The following is a 14,102-nucleotide window of genomic DNA, read 5'->3' on the forward strand; positions in this document are numbered from 1 at the left end:
CACATAATCGCGCTACACCCGTGCAAAATGCAATTTGCAGCCGCGGATACGTGCTGAAATCGCGACCGTCGGATAGACGTCTCGACGCCAGATTGCACCTCGGAGAACGAGCTACTAACCCGGAGGGTAGACGAAGAGAATCGTGGCTCGGATAATGGTGGCCGAATCTTATCGCGATAAAAGCCGCGATTATACGATAAATATATTCAAAAGCCGCGTTCTTAATAGGAAATTCATTTTTAAGTATAATATATATTCATCGAACGATACGATGTTTGTCACGTGTGATAGATCGATGCATAAGTCGAGCGTAAAAATACGAATGACGTGATCGGCTGAGTGAACGAACAATCTCGATTCTGTTTGATTGGGTTAATTTTAGCGAAGAGTGAAGCGATGATTTGTTCTTTATAACGATGTATACTGCGTTAAATGAAAATCTGGAGACGAGATTCGAGAACAGAGTGAACATATTGATGTGCAATAAATGAAGTATAATATATAATATAGTTGTATAATATAGTTATATAAAAATATATAATATAGTTTGGAGGATTAATCAAAATTGAATGTAAATCTGTTTCTATTCTCGGTCTATTATAAGACACGATGAAATTTAAATTTATCATCACGGATCCCGATTCGATGAAACGTCATCTGGAAAATAAAGACAATTTATTAAAATATCGTCGAATTAATTAAAATAACGACATGCAAGCATAACTCTGGTAATACTAAACAGTTAATGATCCAGCTACGGGAATCCGGACAAGAAGCTCGAAGACTCGTTTCAACAATGAAGTATACGTATATATTCCGGTGGCGGTTTCTTGCTCGAGTAAGGGCGTTTCATGGATGAATCAAATTAATGAACTTTTAACGAGAACTAAGTGCTTTGCTGAAAATCAACCGGCGAGTTTCGTTAAACAGCGAAAACAAAAGAGTAAGGTTAACAACTGGAAACTGGAGGGTCATGATTATGACGCGTTAGTTTTCAAAGACGTATCCATCACGCCACGCCGTTTAACGCGCACAAAGAGAGAGAGAGAGAGGATAACCTGACCTATTAACTTCTGCTTTTAGCGAGTCTCTTATCTTCTCGCGAACTTAAATTCCAAAACGAAACAATGGCTAAGCGTAATCGTGCGCGGCAAATAGAAGCGCACAATAGTAACAAAATTCAACGTGTGAATAACCTATAATAAAATATATAAATATACCGCAAGAAGGAAAAAGTATATGATCGAAATTTTTATTTTTGATGAACAATGCAATCTGTTCACATCATCGCAATATTCATCTCTAGTATGACAAATTGTAAAAAATCCGAAGAGTTTGAATACATCTTTTGTGTTTTGATATCCACCCACGCAAATTCAAAGAAATATTAGCTATAATTATAATACAATCGACAGAACGATGTATCAATATTTTTAGATAGATATTCAGAAATTACATTTGAACATTTAAGCTCCATCGCTAATAATAAAATTTAAATACTCGAGTTCGAGGAAAGAAGGAAGGAAGAAAGGAAGGAAGGAAAAAGAAAAAAAAAATGGACGAAATGGGAGGAAGGACGAGCTTAGCGGAAATGCGGTCCGATCGGTATTTATCGGACGGATAATCGACGACGCGGCGATTCCGCAACAGAGGCCATTGTCTTCAGTTTAAAATTGATCACGGGCTCGAAACGATCGGACTTGGCGGGGTATCCTGAATCGCAACACCGACTTCCGGCCCGGGGGAAATCGAACAACACGAACGATACATCCGGCGAAGAGAGAAGATGGCGAAGGATTATGAGTCTTTCAATACGGGTTGGCCATTGTTACAAGCAAGATCGTTAACTTTATAATGACACAATTGATAAGGAGGCTGGTTCGCGTCCCGTGAGCACACGGGTCACTGGCCTGCAGAGAGAGGAGAGCACGTTCTATTACGGTTCAGTGGTTCTCACGTCCCCCCGTATTCTCTTTTTCTCATATACCGTTTCGCTTTCTCGATTATGTCCACTTCAAAAATATAACGAATCTGGTCTGGAAAATCAGAAAAGTTTTCTCGAGTTTATTGGAACGTGATACAGTGTTAATTAATACGAGTTTTTATTGATATTTGTTTGGTTATTATTATTTGGTTCTTTTTTTGAATATATTTTATCTATTATTTTTGTGTATATTTCGATGTATATTTCAATGCTTTTAGGATCGATTGTTCTTTCTTTTTCAATTATGAGTAATGGAAACGTTATTTTCTGATATTTTAATAAAAAAGTTTTATCAATATTGTATTATTCACGGTCTATTATTATTTAATAGAGGAAAATAGGAAATTTTCAAATTCCTTTCTTTAATAAATAAAATTATTTTCTAAATAAAATACAAGTTAGATGTAAAAAAAGATTAAAATAAGTGTCAATTCTAATAAATGAAATTTTTTAATAAAATATATAACAGAAAGGAATAATTGTACCGAATAATATTTCGAATAATATATCTCGATCCTTGTTTTCTATGTTTTTGTATTTGTACCATCGTATTTATACCATATATCATCGAATAGTGGATCTTGTTGTGGATAATTGTTCAATTTGATAAAAAATACCATCACTTATCATTCAATGGTGAAATTGAGCACAGTGAATGGCTATGAAAATACAATTTGAACTAGACATATGTATATTTGGAAAGTAAGCTAAAAATATCGGTTGCTTTTTCACTTGTATTCTTTATTTTTTTTTTTTTATTTCTATATTTTATTTCTATTTTGTATATAAATTTTTTATTTATTCAATTTTAATTCTCTGAATACATTAAAATAAAATAAAAAGAAAAATGATACTTTTATCTGTCTCGAAATGAAATAGCAAATATTGTTACTAATATAGTTGTTGAAAATTTTTTTAATAATATCGGGAATGATTTCCATTTATATGTTGCACGATAAATCAATCTTACTAAAATATAGAAATTTCAAAGCGAAAAATTTTTCCATTATTTTCCAATATTCCGAACATTAATATTCTTTAATAGTTGATCGAATCTTATTCGTTGGCGAATAAAATATTAATTAACGATTTGAAATATAACAAAACTGAAATAAAAAATACTAAAAAAATATTAGAAATGGAAATAAAAAATATTGAAAACCTAGAAAAAATCGAATCTAAAGAGTTTGTATCGATAAATAAAATCTTTAACGGCACATCTTCGCGTAATTCCTTTTTTAATAATAAACCAACTATAATCTCCGCTCGGAATAATCTCTGGATGCGCTTTTCTGAAAATTTCATCAACGAGTAACATGCATTGCGCCACTTCCGATTCGTTAAATTATAAATTACAAGGTTGGTGAAAAATGCCTGGTAATTCCTCGCGTATGAATAGCTCGTCGACGAGTCATCTTTGCCGCGGTAACGATCGATTCTCTCGAAATCTGTGACGCAGAAAAAGTATTTATATTTTAATCTTTAAATAACGGTATTATGGATAGAAATGATGGCTCGTTTATTTTACCAAATCGCCCATCTCATTTAGCCAACAACGTCTCCGAACGAATCCAATTTTTCAACTATCGATTGATTCGAATGGCGAATGTGAACTACTCGATTGAAAAATCCATTTTTCTTTATTCTACACGGAAGAATTTGTAAAAATTCGCGTCCATATATAACTACATTATCTTTGAGATTTTATGCATTATAATTTCCTAGGTTTTATAATTTATTATAAAATTATTATACAATTTTAATAATTGAAATTCATATATATAGAACAACAACAAACAATAATAAAGTAATTTCGTTTATTTGATTCGATAACAAGTAAACATGCAATAAAAAATATGAAACCTATCGGAAGTATATTGATTGCAATTTAACATGTTATGATTTAAAACACTCCATAACTTCATCAAACAATCGTTTAATTAAAGTGATGAAATGTTACCTAGAGAGAAAACTCGAATGTAAGAATTTGTAGAGGATGGAATTATTGAAACATTGAAGTCACAGCGAAAAAAATTAATAAATGCAGAAGCTCTTTCTCCTTGTTTTTGTAACGATTATTATAATCGAATACACATCGACATAATTTACGTTAAGTTTAAATTAATACATATATATATATATATATTATATATATATATTATATATATATATATATATAATTCCATAGCGACTTGTGTATTCCACGCACGTTTACAACATGTACATAATAATACATTTCCACAACGGTTGTTGCTTATTAATATACAAAGTCTGTTCCGCGGTCAGAACTAATAGAACTAGTCACCTAATCGGACAAAGGACCACGTAATTTTCTGTAGAGCGATCGATCGGAATGTTATGTTAGTCTCAATTCTCTTGAATCGAGAGAAGAGTAATAATTCTTCGATCCTCTTGAAACCTTGCCCAATTAAATTCTACTAAAATTGCGTTTCGTGCGTACGATTTACGTAATACTCGAGTTTGCACTTGAGTAACGTGCGGTGTTTGACGAGCATGCATTAATATTTGACAATCGTAAAATAAACACAAATATATACGATGCATCAGGAAATCAAGGTCTTTATCGTTTTCTTTACGATGAAATAAAATGATCGTTAGGATTTAAAGAAAAAAAGAATTAAAAATATCGATAATGAATTACACTTTATGAAGGATTCCTTATAAAAGTCGCGGCAAAATTTCTTGTACAGTTATTATTCTCTCGACCATAAACCATTTCTACACCGAGTAAATAGCTCGAATCCATTCCATCGAGGATCGATATTCTAATGGTGCTAAAGAAAGTAGAAAATTGACAAATAAAATCCGCGGTCAAAATCGGTTATCGATTGTAGCGAGATAAAGCGAGAGGAAATCGATCGGTGTCGATTCGACACGCTGCCTTTCACAATGCATGCATTCACCTTTTCCTTCCGTTTCTTCTGTCTGACTAAAGTATCCATCTTCCACTCTTGTCCCGATTCGCATCGATTCGAGCACCCTTTACACTATATACAAGGGATGACGATTAATCAAGACATTTTATTAACCCTTATTGATTCAAAATGCATAGATATTTTATCGTTGTAGATCACTTATAGAAGGTAGAGATTTTCCGCGTATCATTATCTATATTTATTTTTATTTTCCATTTAAATTATTCCTATTTAACAAAAGTTTTAATTATAAAAAGGAATTTAAGGATATCAAATAGAGTTCCACATAGAATTCCAAAGGAGTCGAAATAACCAAAGGCATAATTGGAACACAATACCTTGGAATGACAATAAAGTTCGACAATAAAGTATCTGCATAATAATTTCGATTTTATCTACGTTGCGAGCTTTCGTATCGTCAATATTATCTCTATTATCCATTTACTGGAAAACAGATCTGCATCTTCCATAACGCCATAAAATTTTTCTTTCTCCCTTCGGCGCGACTTGATTTACGTTGTCGCCGATCGTCTACGATAATGCCCACCGCACAATTGGAAAAGTCGGGATTAAACCCGGTGACGAATGAGGCGCGAACAGCGAAGATAATGCTCCTCGATCGCTCCGGACTCCGCCTCCTAGATCCTGGCACCGATACGAACCTTGTCGGGAGATAAGCGGCGTTAAGCATACCCTTTCCAACCTGGAGATCGTGGCGCGGATAATTCGACCGACTATTCGATCCGTGTATTCCCCGATTTGTTGGCATCCGGGAGGGGGGAAACGCCTATCGATGGATCGCGTGAAAAAAAAAAAAACAAACACGTTCAAGGGATTAGGTGGAGGGCGGGGTAAAACGAAAAGGGTACCCTGGGGTAATTTTTTTTTTTTTTTTCTAAAAAAAAGGAATTTTCGTTTTTTCCTTTTTTCGATTGATGAATGGGGAATTTTTTTGCCCGGGCCGCGGGATGTTTGGGGAAAGTTGAAGAGGGGCAAGTGAATTTGTTTATTATTTTTGGATCGATTTTTTTTTTTTTTTGTAGCGAGGGATGCGGAGGAATTCGATCGTGGGAAGTGGACAGTTTGGAGATGGAACGGGTGGAGGTTCGCGTGGACGAGATTTGTGAAGAGATTTCTTGTTCTGCGGGTAATTTTTTTTTTTTTTTTTTCTAAATAAAAGGATATTTCGATTTATCCTTTTATCGATTGATGAATGGGGAATTTTTTTGCACGAGTCGCGAGATGTTTGGTGAAAGTTGAAGAGGTGCAAGTGTATTTGTTTATTATTATTCGATCGATTTTTCTTTTATTTCGATACCTGTGAAAATACGAACGTGTAATTTCCTTCATTCTTCATTCTGTACATGGCACGAGTCTTTAAACACCATCGATCCCCTCGATTTGTGTTTGACAGGCTTTCGGGATAACGTATAGAGGATATTTACGTTGATAAAAATGACGCGTGCAATGAAATCATTGGACAAAATGACGAGATTGATTTGGTGCCGCGAGAGAGGCTAGAAATTTACTACACATTTACATCTTCGAAAACAAAATTTCCCCGATTAAAATCGACCGATATGAACGTAAAATTAAACGGAAGTGAGCAGAAATTTAATCGAGAACGTATCCGGAAGAAAAATAATCAAGAGGAAAGAGATAGATTGTCACTCTCGAAATTAAAAGACCGCAATTAGAAAGAAAAAAGAAACCACTTGATTATCCAAATCTATTTTCTATCAAAACACGATCGATCTTGATATCGTCCGATTCATATACACAGTTTTCGATGCGATCCATACGTTCCTATTCGGCTAAAAAAAGAAAGAAAGAAAAAAAAAGAATAACGTTGGTCAGGCAGTGATTGCCCTGTCAATACTCGGATATCGACACATCTCGAGATATAAAGTTTCGGTGGAAATAGTAGCCAACAATGAAAGTCGTGCAAAATGAAATTTCATTTCCTTCCTCGTTCTCTATCGATCATCGATTCGCCCCCTTCCTCCCCCGATACTCTAACGTGTTCGACACAAGGAAGGACAATATCATCCACGGAAGCATTCTCTCTAAATAATATGGAGAAACTCGATACCTCATCATCCACATTCGTTATTTATCGAGGAAAAGCGAATCTCGTTGGCCTCGTTGGTATTTCGGTCGTTCGATCATGCGTCGAGATTTCTCTTGTCAAAACGAAGGGGAAAGGGAGGGGGAAGTATCGAAGAGAAACGACTCTCGCACCTCCTCTCTCGCGATGGAGGAAGGGCAGGGATGATAAATCGAAAAGAAACGCGGTAGACGTATGGTACGCGCGCTTTGATGCACGGTCGAATTTTCTTTTCCCCTCGTTGTTTCATTTAAACGTTACCCTCTTATACACAGGTTTCCATCCTGATGTCGATCGTCCATCTCCAAAGAGAGAGCTTTTGTCTCTCACCTTTCTCCCTCCCTCTCTCTCTCTCTCTCTCGTCATATTTCTCTCGACCAGCTCTCGTTGAACGCACAATTTTTCTTCTGAATTCGAACGAGAAGTCATCTTTATCGTCGTACGAGGCGATACACATTTCGATACCACGTTTACGATACATATGGAAGAGAAAGAATGTGAAACGAAAATAATGGGATCCTTATAAGAAGAAACGCAAGAGCATTATTGGGGATATGTCAAGTTCGAATTGATTTTTTTTTCTGATTTTTGTTTAATCGAGCATTTTGAAATATATATCGATCAACGAGAGACTTGTTGAAATGTTGCTTTTTACGAAATCGAGGAGTTAGGGAAGGGAATAAAGCGAATTTTTGCACGGAATAATGCAATTAACATTAAACACGATGCTGAGTCAGCCATAAATGGTTGGCACACTTGAGTTCCTGTGGAGCTACGTCAGCTTTATGCGACCAACAGAGTTGATTTTGGAACAGCCTTGATACGTTAAACTATGGGCCGAATTTTCGTTAAAATATTTGGAAAATTCAATTCTTTCAAGAAAATAAGATACTTCTGTTAACAGAAGTATTATAACGCATTTGCGTAGATTAAATTGTATTTAATATTTTGTTCAAGTTCGTCTCTCAAATCTGAGACGATTCTAGTAATAAAGAATTCCTTTGTTGGTCATTCGGCCACGATTTTACAGGAGGATCGAAGAATACACAGATGCTCAAAGTGGCACTCGTAGAAAAATGGGTTGGCATACAGCCACCTATAAATATTTTACGATTCAAAGACGAGTATATCTTATTACACGGCAATTCAGTTCGAAGCCAATTTCCTTTTCTTTCTTTTTATCAATAATTCTTCTTTTATGATATTACTTTACTCGTGAGTAAATACAAATTGTTATTAATCACATGAATATTTTTTATCCATACGATGCATACGTACGTATTTAAAATCTTCTGATTTTTCTCTTTTATCTTATATTTTTTTAATCATCGAATATATTTTATATTTAAATTAACATTATTTAGTTTAACATTCGTTATTTACTTTTACTACATGAATCACTACTACAGTATTATTATTTCCTTTCGATATTTCATTAATCTGAAATCTAAATTCGTAAGGATATTTATTTTATCAATTTTAAAACAAATATATTGATACAAATTACCAGATATCATTTTATCTCTCGTATCGATATTACTTAATCTCCGCCGTGCAAATTAATTTATAGAATTGCGTGAATCGATTTTTAAATTTTATTAAATATACGTTACATAAAATTATCGAGACATTTAACAATAAGAATTTTTTCTTTTACAACAAGAATAAGTTATTTTCCGTCACGATCGAATAAAGCATTTACCTGTTATTAAATAGTTATATAATTTTTATACAATTCAATGGTTTCTTTATGATAACGAAGAATATTATTCGTTATTCCAAGTATTATGCATTATTCGAAGAATCCGCTCTTGATTTGAAGTTTATCGATTGTTCAAGCACCGGCAAAGCCTTAGAGCTGCTACTTAAGACATCTAAGATGGTTTCACCGGAAGTTAACGCTCCTCGCCCAGAGATCTACCCTTTCAACAACGTTGCAAAGACGATTTTCAACGTCACTGAAATTATTTGCGAGTTGTTGTCGTGCAAATTTATTAAACAAATACTACCTATGCTGGCCTCGTGTTCGCCTTTTCCTCAATTAAAGTAAATAAATAAATATGAAAATACTTAATAGCGCGCATTATATTACACAAAGGAATATTATAAAGATATTATATCGTAAATTAATTGAAACCTTCTTTATATATTATGATATATTACCAAAGTGAAAATGAAAATTATGGATAAATAATTATTCTATATCCCAGAAGATAACAAAGGAATTAGTTTCTTTCGAAATCCAATCGTTATATATCCAACCATGTTCACGATAATGATGCATTTTGCACATCAAAACTTTGCATAATAGTTCATCGTATATTTAGCGCACGATAATACACGAATGACGGATCAATAGAACACGTTGGGCCTGATAATTAGTTTAAAATACCGTTGCAATACGATGCGCGCGCGTTTGCTTTGTTTGCGCGTGTTAATTAATTAACCAATTAACAGCCATATTCTGTCCGAAACTTGAACATACGGACATCGAGCAACCACCACGACGATCGAATCATCCCGTATGCGTTGACGTTGTACGCCATCCGAGTGTACGCCAGCGGAAGGTGCTCCATTAATCCTTGGGAAAGCGGAAGAGATAAAACGTGGCCGAGGGAAGGATGGCTCGGGCCAACGGCGAAAAGAGATAAAAACTGGCAAGTTTACATTCTTTAAAAACGAGATTCATTTTTAAGTCGTCGTGTCTCGAGATACTCTATCACGAGGTGGTCGAGAGGATTTTTTCGGGAAGATTGATCGATCTATTACCCGGGTTGAAAAAAAAAAAAAAAAAAGTGCATCTATGAGAACCTTTTAAACGTGTTCCATCATTGTCGTCCAATCTCTCTCGTTAATTCGATATTGGTTTCATTTTAATATTAATGAGTAAAACGAGCGAGCGAAATTGTTAATTTATAAAATTTTGAAGAATTCAAAAGATAGATGGTGGGAGAAGACGTAGAAATAGAGAAGAATAGAATAATAAAAGGAATGCTTAATTATCCAATAATTTGATGTGAAAAGTATACGATGGAAGAAAATAATAGGAATTTCTTTCGAACAGTTTAATAATTGAAAGAAAGAATCGATAAATTTCGTATTGGAAAGTTGAAGAATTAAATGCAAGATAAAGGATTATTTCTTAGTTAGATCTTAATTTCGTTAACGTGGAATGATTAAAGTGTTTGGACATTAAGTTTAATAATGCTACTCATGAATAGATTGCTTCGAAGTAGATTAGACCCGATTATAATCGATGGTTCTCTCTCTCATCTTAGAACACGCGACTAATAGTTAGCTAAGGTACATGCATAAGCTTGATAAATCTTGCTTAACAAGTTTATTGAAATTTGCTCGGTTATCCGATGAAATTTGTATTTATTCACAATATTGTCCATGGCACATGGCACATAAAATAATCCACGATTATTACAAAGTAAAGAGATTCTGAAATTATTAGCAGTGAAATGATTATTAGCTGATATAATTATATTTAAATAGATACGTATATTACATTATGACTATAACAATAAAAAGAAAATGACAGTATAATTCTATATACATTTTTTTTAGTAAAAATTGATCTTTGAATAAAAATGTTTCAAATGTATCAGTCTATGATATCAGATAATAATATCATATTTATTGGATATTTATGGCGGTGCATATCTCATAAATAATAGCACATCCGCTCATATTTTAGCTAGAATTAACGTCGAGGAAAGAAAATCAATATTAACTAAAGTATGTCGAAATACCGCAGACAGAACTGAGAAGAACAGAATACAACATTAACAAGTTATAGATGCAACAGAATCGGATTGTACCGTATATACTGCTCGTTGTTATATGCAAATATTACGAATCTTGTTAACTGTTGAGCAGAATATCAGCACGATAACACATTCTTCGCTTCAACTATTCGCGTAAACTAATTTTACGATGTCCCGAAGAAATCTTTCGCGTAAAAGAAAAAGAAACATCAGACATATATTTTCTATAAAATTTCTACTACCCTCAAACTTGAGAAATTCTATATCTCTATGATCTTATCTAGAATTTTATATCTACGTATTTTATTGCACATTGAAAAAAATTCAATGATAATAAAAACAGAATCTTTTCATTTAAAAAAATTATCACGATGATTCGATCGCACGAGAATGAAAGATAAATTTTTAATTCTTAATTTTTAAGATGGTACAGATGTATACGATTTATCTTTCTGATTTTTAAAGAACAAATCGAGGATTTTCCCTCCCGTGTGGAAAGATTCGAAATGATCACGAACCAATATCCAATCCCTATTCCTAGATTGGAAACGAGCCGAGGCGACGACGGTTTGCTCGAGACAAATGATCGGGATCGAGAGGCCACGGTGTCTGACACAATATGCTCGATCAACGTGGATTGATGCCTACATCGGGGAAAAGTGTGAAAGGTACGTTTATTCTAGATCCAATTACGCAACCCATCCGATAAACGAACTATAAATATATATCATGGCCATAAAATACATGATATACATATTTCTATTACATTATTTAGAGAAATATATTTATTACTGTTTAAAGTGGAATATTTTTTAATTATATTAAAAAAAAAATGTAAAGTCAAGATCAAAGAAATTGAAATCTACATTTAGATTTACGTTATAATTCATTTTATAATTATTAATATAGAAAAGATATCTAGATTAATCAGCTGTTATTGGATTAATCATGTTTCCTTCACAAGGTGAACAATTAGTAACAACGAGCTTACGCTTCATCTTTGTCTTCCTGAGTCTAAAGTTTAACGTATCAACGTCACGTTTGCGTTGATTGTCGATATCTGATTCACTCTCGTTATCAAGTTCTCAGAATTCTACACTAATAAGCATACAGATAAAATTCTATTACACTGATTTCCACAAACAATATCAACTATTACATAAAAATCTTAGAATGCATTCCTATTAATACCAATTGGGTGACAATAAATTCAGGAATATCTAAAAATTTTTTTTTATTCTATCGGATAAAACGACACATCCCACACGTACGTATCTTTAGATTTATTTGAAACATCGAAACATCGGATAAGAATAAAACCGAATTCAAGGTTTCATCGTGGAAGCATCAGGGAAATAACAGAGAAACAATTCTCGCCTCGTTTTTATAGAAGGAACGGAAAAACGAAGCATCGGTCGAAACGAAAGGAAAACAAATAGCTGGCCCGATTTTCGAAATATTCGCGACTTATTTCTCTCTCGTTGAGCATAGTCGACGTTCTCGTTCGTGTACGAATTGACGCACGCTTGGGAGGTGCTCGAGGCAACGTACGAACTGTAAACTCGTGTTTGAATGCCTCTGAATGACCGCGACCTCGGTGACGAGACGCAAACATGGAAAAGAAACGGAAGGAACGGAGAGGTCGTACGACGCGTGAAACAAGTAACTGTACTCGATGAATGAAACAGGTATTAGAGGCAAGGATCGACCGATAGATTTCATCGGTTATTGAAATCTCGTACTATACCCTTTATTTTCTCCGGTTAACTCGGGTATTTGTGCAGCTAGTAACATTGTATCGAAAATCTCGATCTCTGGATCTCTAAAATTGCCCCTCTTTTGGGGACCGTGAATTATTCTGTCTAATGCGATTTTATTCGAGAAATCTTCGAGATTTAAACGAATGAATTTTAAAAAGTTTTATTGGAAATCTTGGAAAAATAATGGAAATTAATTTTTGAAATTTAAAACCAACGTGAATTTATACTAATTGTAAGTGATGTTAATTTGACATTTGAAATTGAGGCGTCCGATTCATTTGAACGATTATAATTAATATCGCTGTTGATGAGATCTCGTTATAAAATAAATATTCTAATATTTAAAAAGATTTATCAAAAAGATTTGTCATATTAAAAAATTTATTTTAAGAATTCGTAAAAATATCAAGAAATATTTAAAAAAAATATAAATAAATCAATCTGATATTTCATTCTCTGATATTATTAACTATTTAAAAAATTAATTTAATAATTCTTTTCATTTAATTATGCGTATCGTGTACTTTTATGATCGGAACAGAAGATCGAGAGATATTGAAGAAAATATGAAATTAGAGGTTAAACTTAGCAAAGGCGACGGAGCAAAAGTTACAGTTTGAACCACGTTGTAAGAAAGGTTTCGCAACTTTCTGCTGTTACTAGTTATACAAGCGTGTAAGTTGTTTTTTGAAAGCTTCCTGCGGAGCTTCTTAACCAATATTGCAACCACGTATTTCCCGGGCGAAGCATTACAATATTAAGTTTGAATCCGATGGTGCATGACCTTACACAAGGATTTTCAACGTATAATATTATGGAAGGATTTTATTCGTATCTTTTATTCAAAACTTGTACAAAAAAATATGAAACTTTCTCAAACGACGTTAACTTACATATATTACTCAATTTAATATTAACGAAATCCAATTTCACCGATTACACGATGAACAAATAATACAAATTAAAAAGAGAAAAAAATGAACGAAGAAAAACACGGAGAGGAATCGAAAATAAAGAAAAAAAAAATTTTTCTCGAAATGAAAGACAGTTTTCTTTTTCTCCACTTGTTGCTCCGCTCTTGAACTGAAAACAATCGAAAAATCGCAAGAAAATGTATAAACAAAAAGATAAAGATAAGTAAGAATATAGAATAGAGAAAGAAATATAAAGGGGAAAAGGGAGGAAGAAAGATGGCTGTTCCACCGAGGAGGCGTCCTCGTCGTTCTCGCATATTCGCATCGCGTCCATTGCATTATTAATAAACTTCGTGTTACGTCGAAGACAAAGTCACACGCAATATGCAAATTAGGCATTACTCATTCCTCCGTCGTGTGGAAATCCACGGGCGGTCCGTGCTCGCTTCCTCGAACACAGAAATGGGGCCAATGGTGTAGGAACGACCGTGTCAGATTGTTACCGCGAAAAGCATCATCGTTTGTCGTTCGTTTCTTTTTCCAGTTAATTTCTTTTCTCCCCCCTCGCTTTCCACCCTTCGTTTCAATCCACGACGAGCTTTCTTAAAAAAAAAAAAAATGCAAACTA

At 33.9% G+C, this 14,102-nt stretch overlaps 1 protein-coding gene across 11 annotated transcripts in view; it reads right to left on the bottom strand.

Moving 5' to 3' along the window:
• LOC102676276 (leucine-rich repeat-containing protein 24) overlaps positions 1-14,102 on the bottom strand; it is a 419,962-nt gene that overhangs the window by 136,898 nt on the left and 268,962 nt on the right. The gene's annotated exons all lie outside the window — the stretch shown is intronic.

The sequence above is a fragment of the Apis dorsata genome, unplaced genomic scaffold (assembly GCF_000469605.1).
Source record: "Apis dorsata unplaced genomic scaffold, Apis dorsata 1.3 scaffold_133, whole genome shotgun sequence".
In the NCBI taxonomy this organism is placed as follows: Eukaryota; Metazoa; Arthropoda; class Insecta; order Hymenoptera; family Apidae; genus Apis; species Apis dorsata.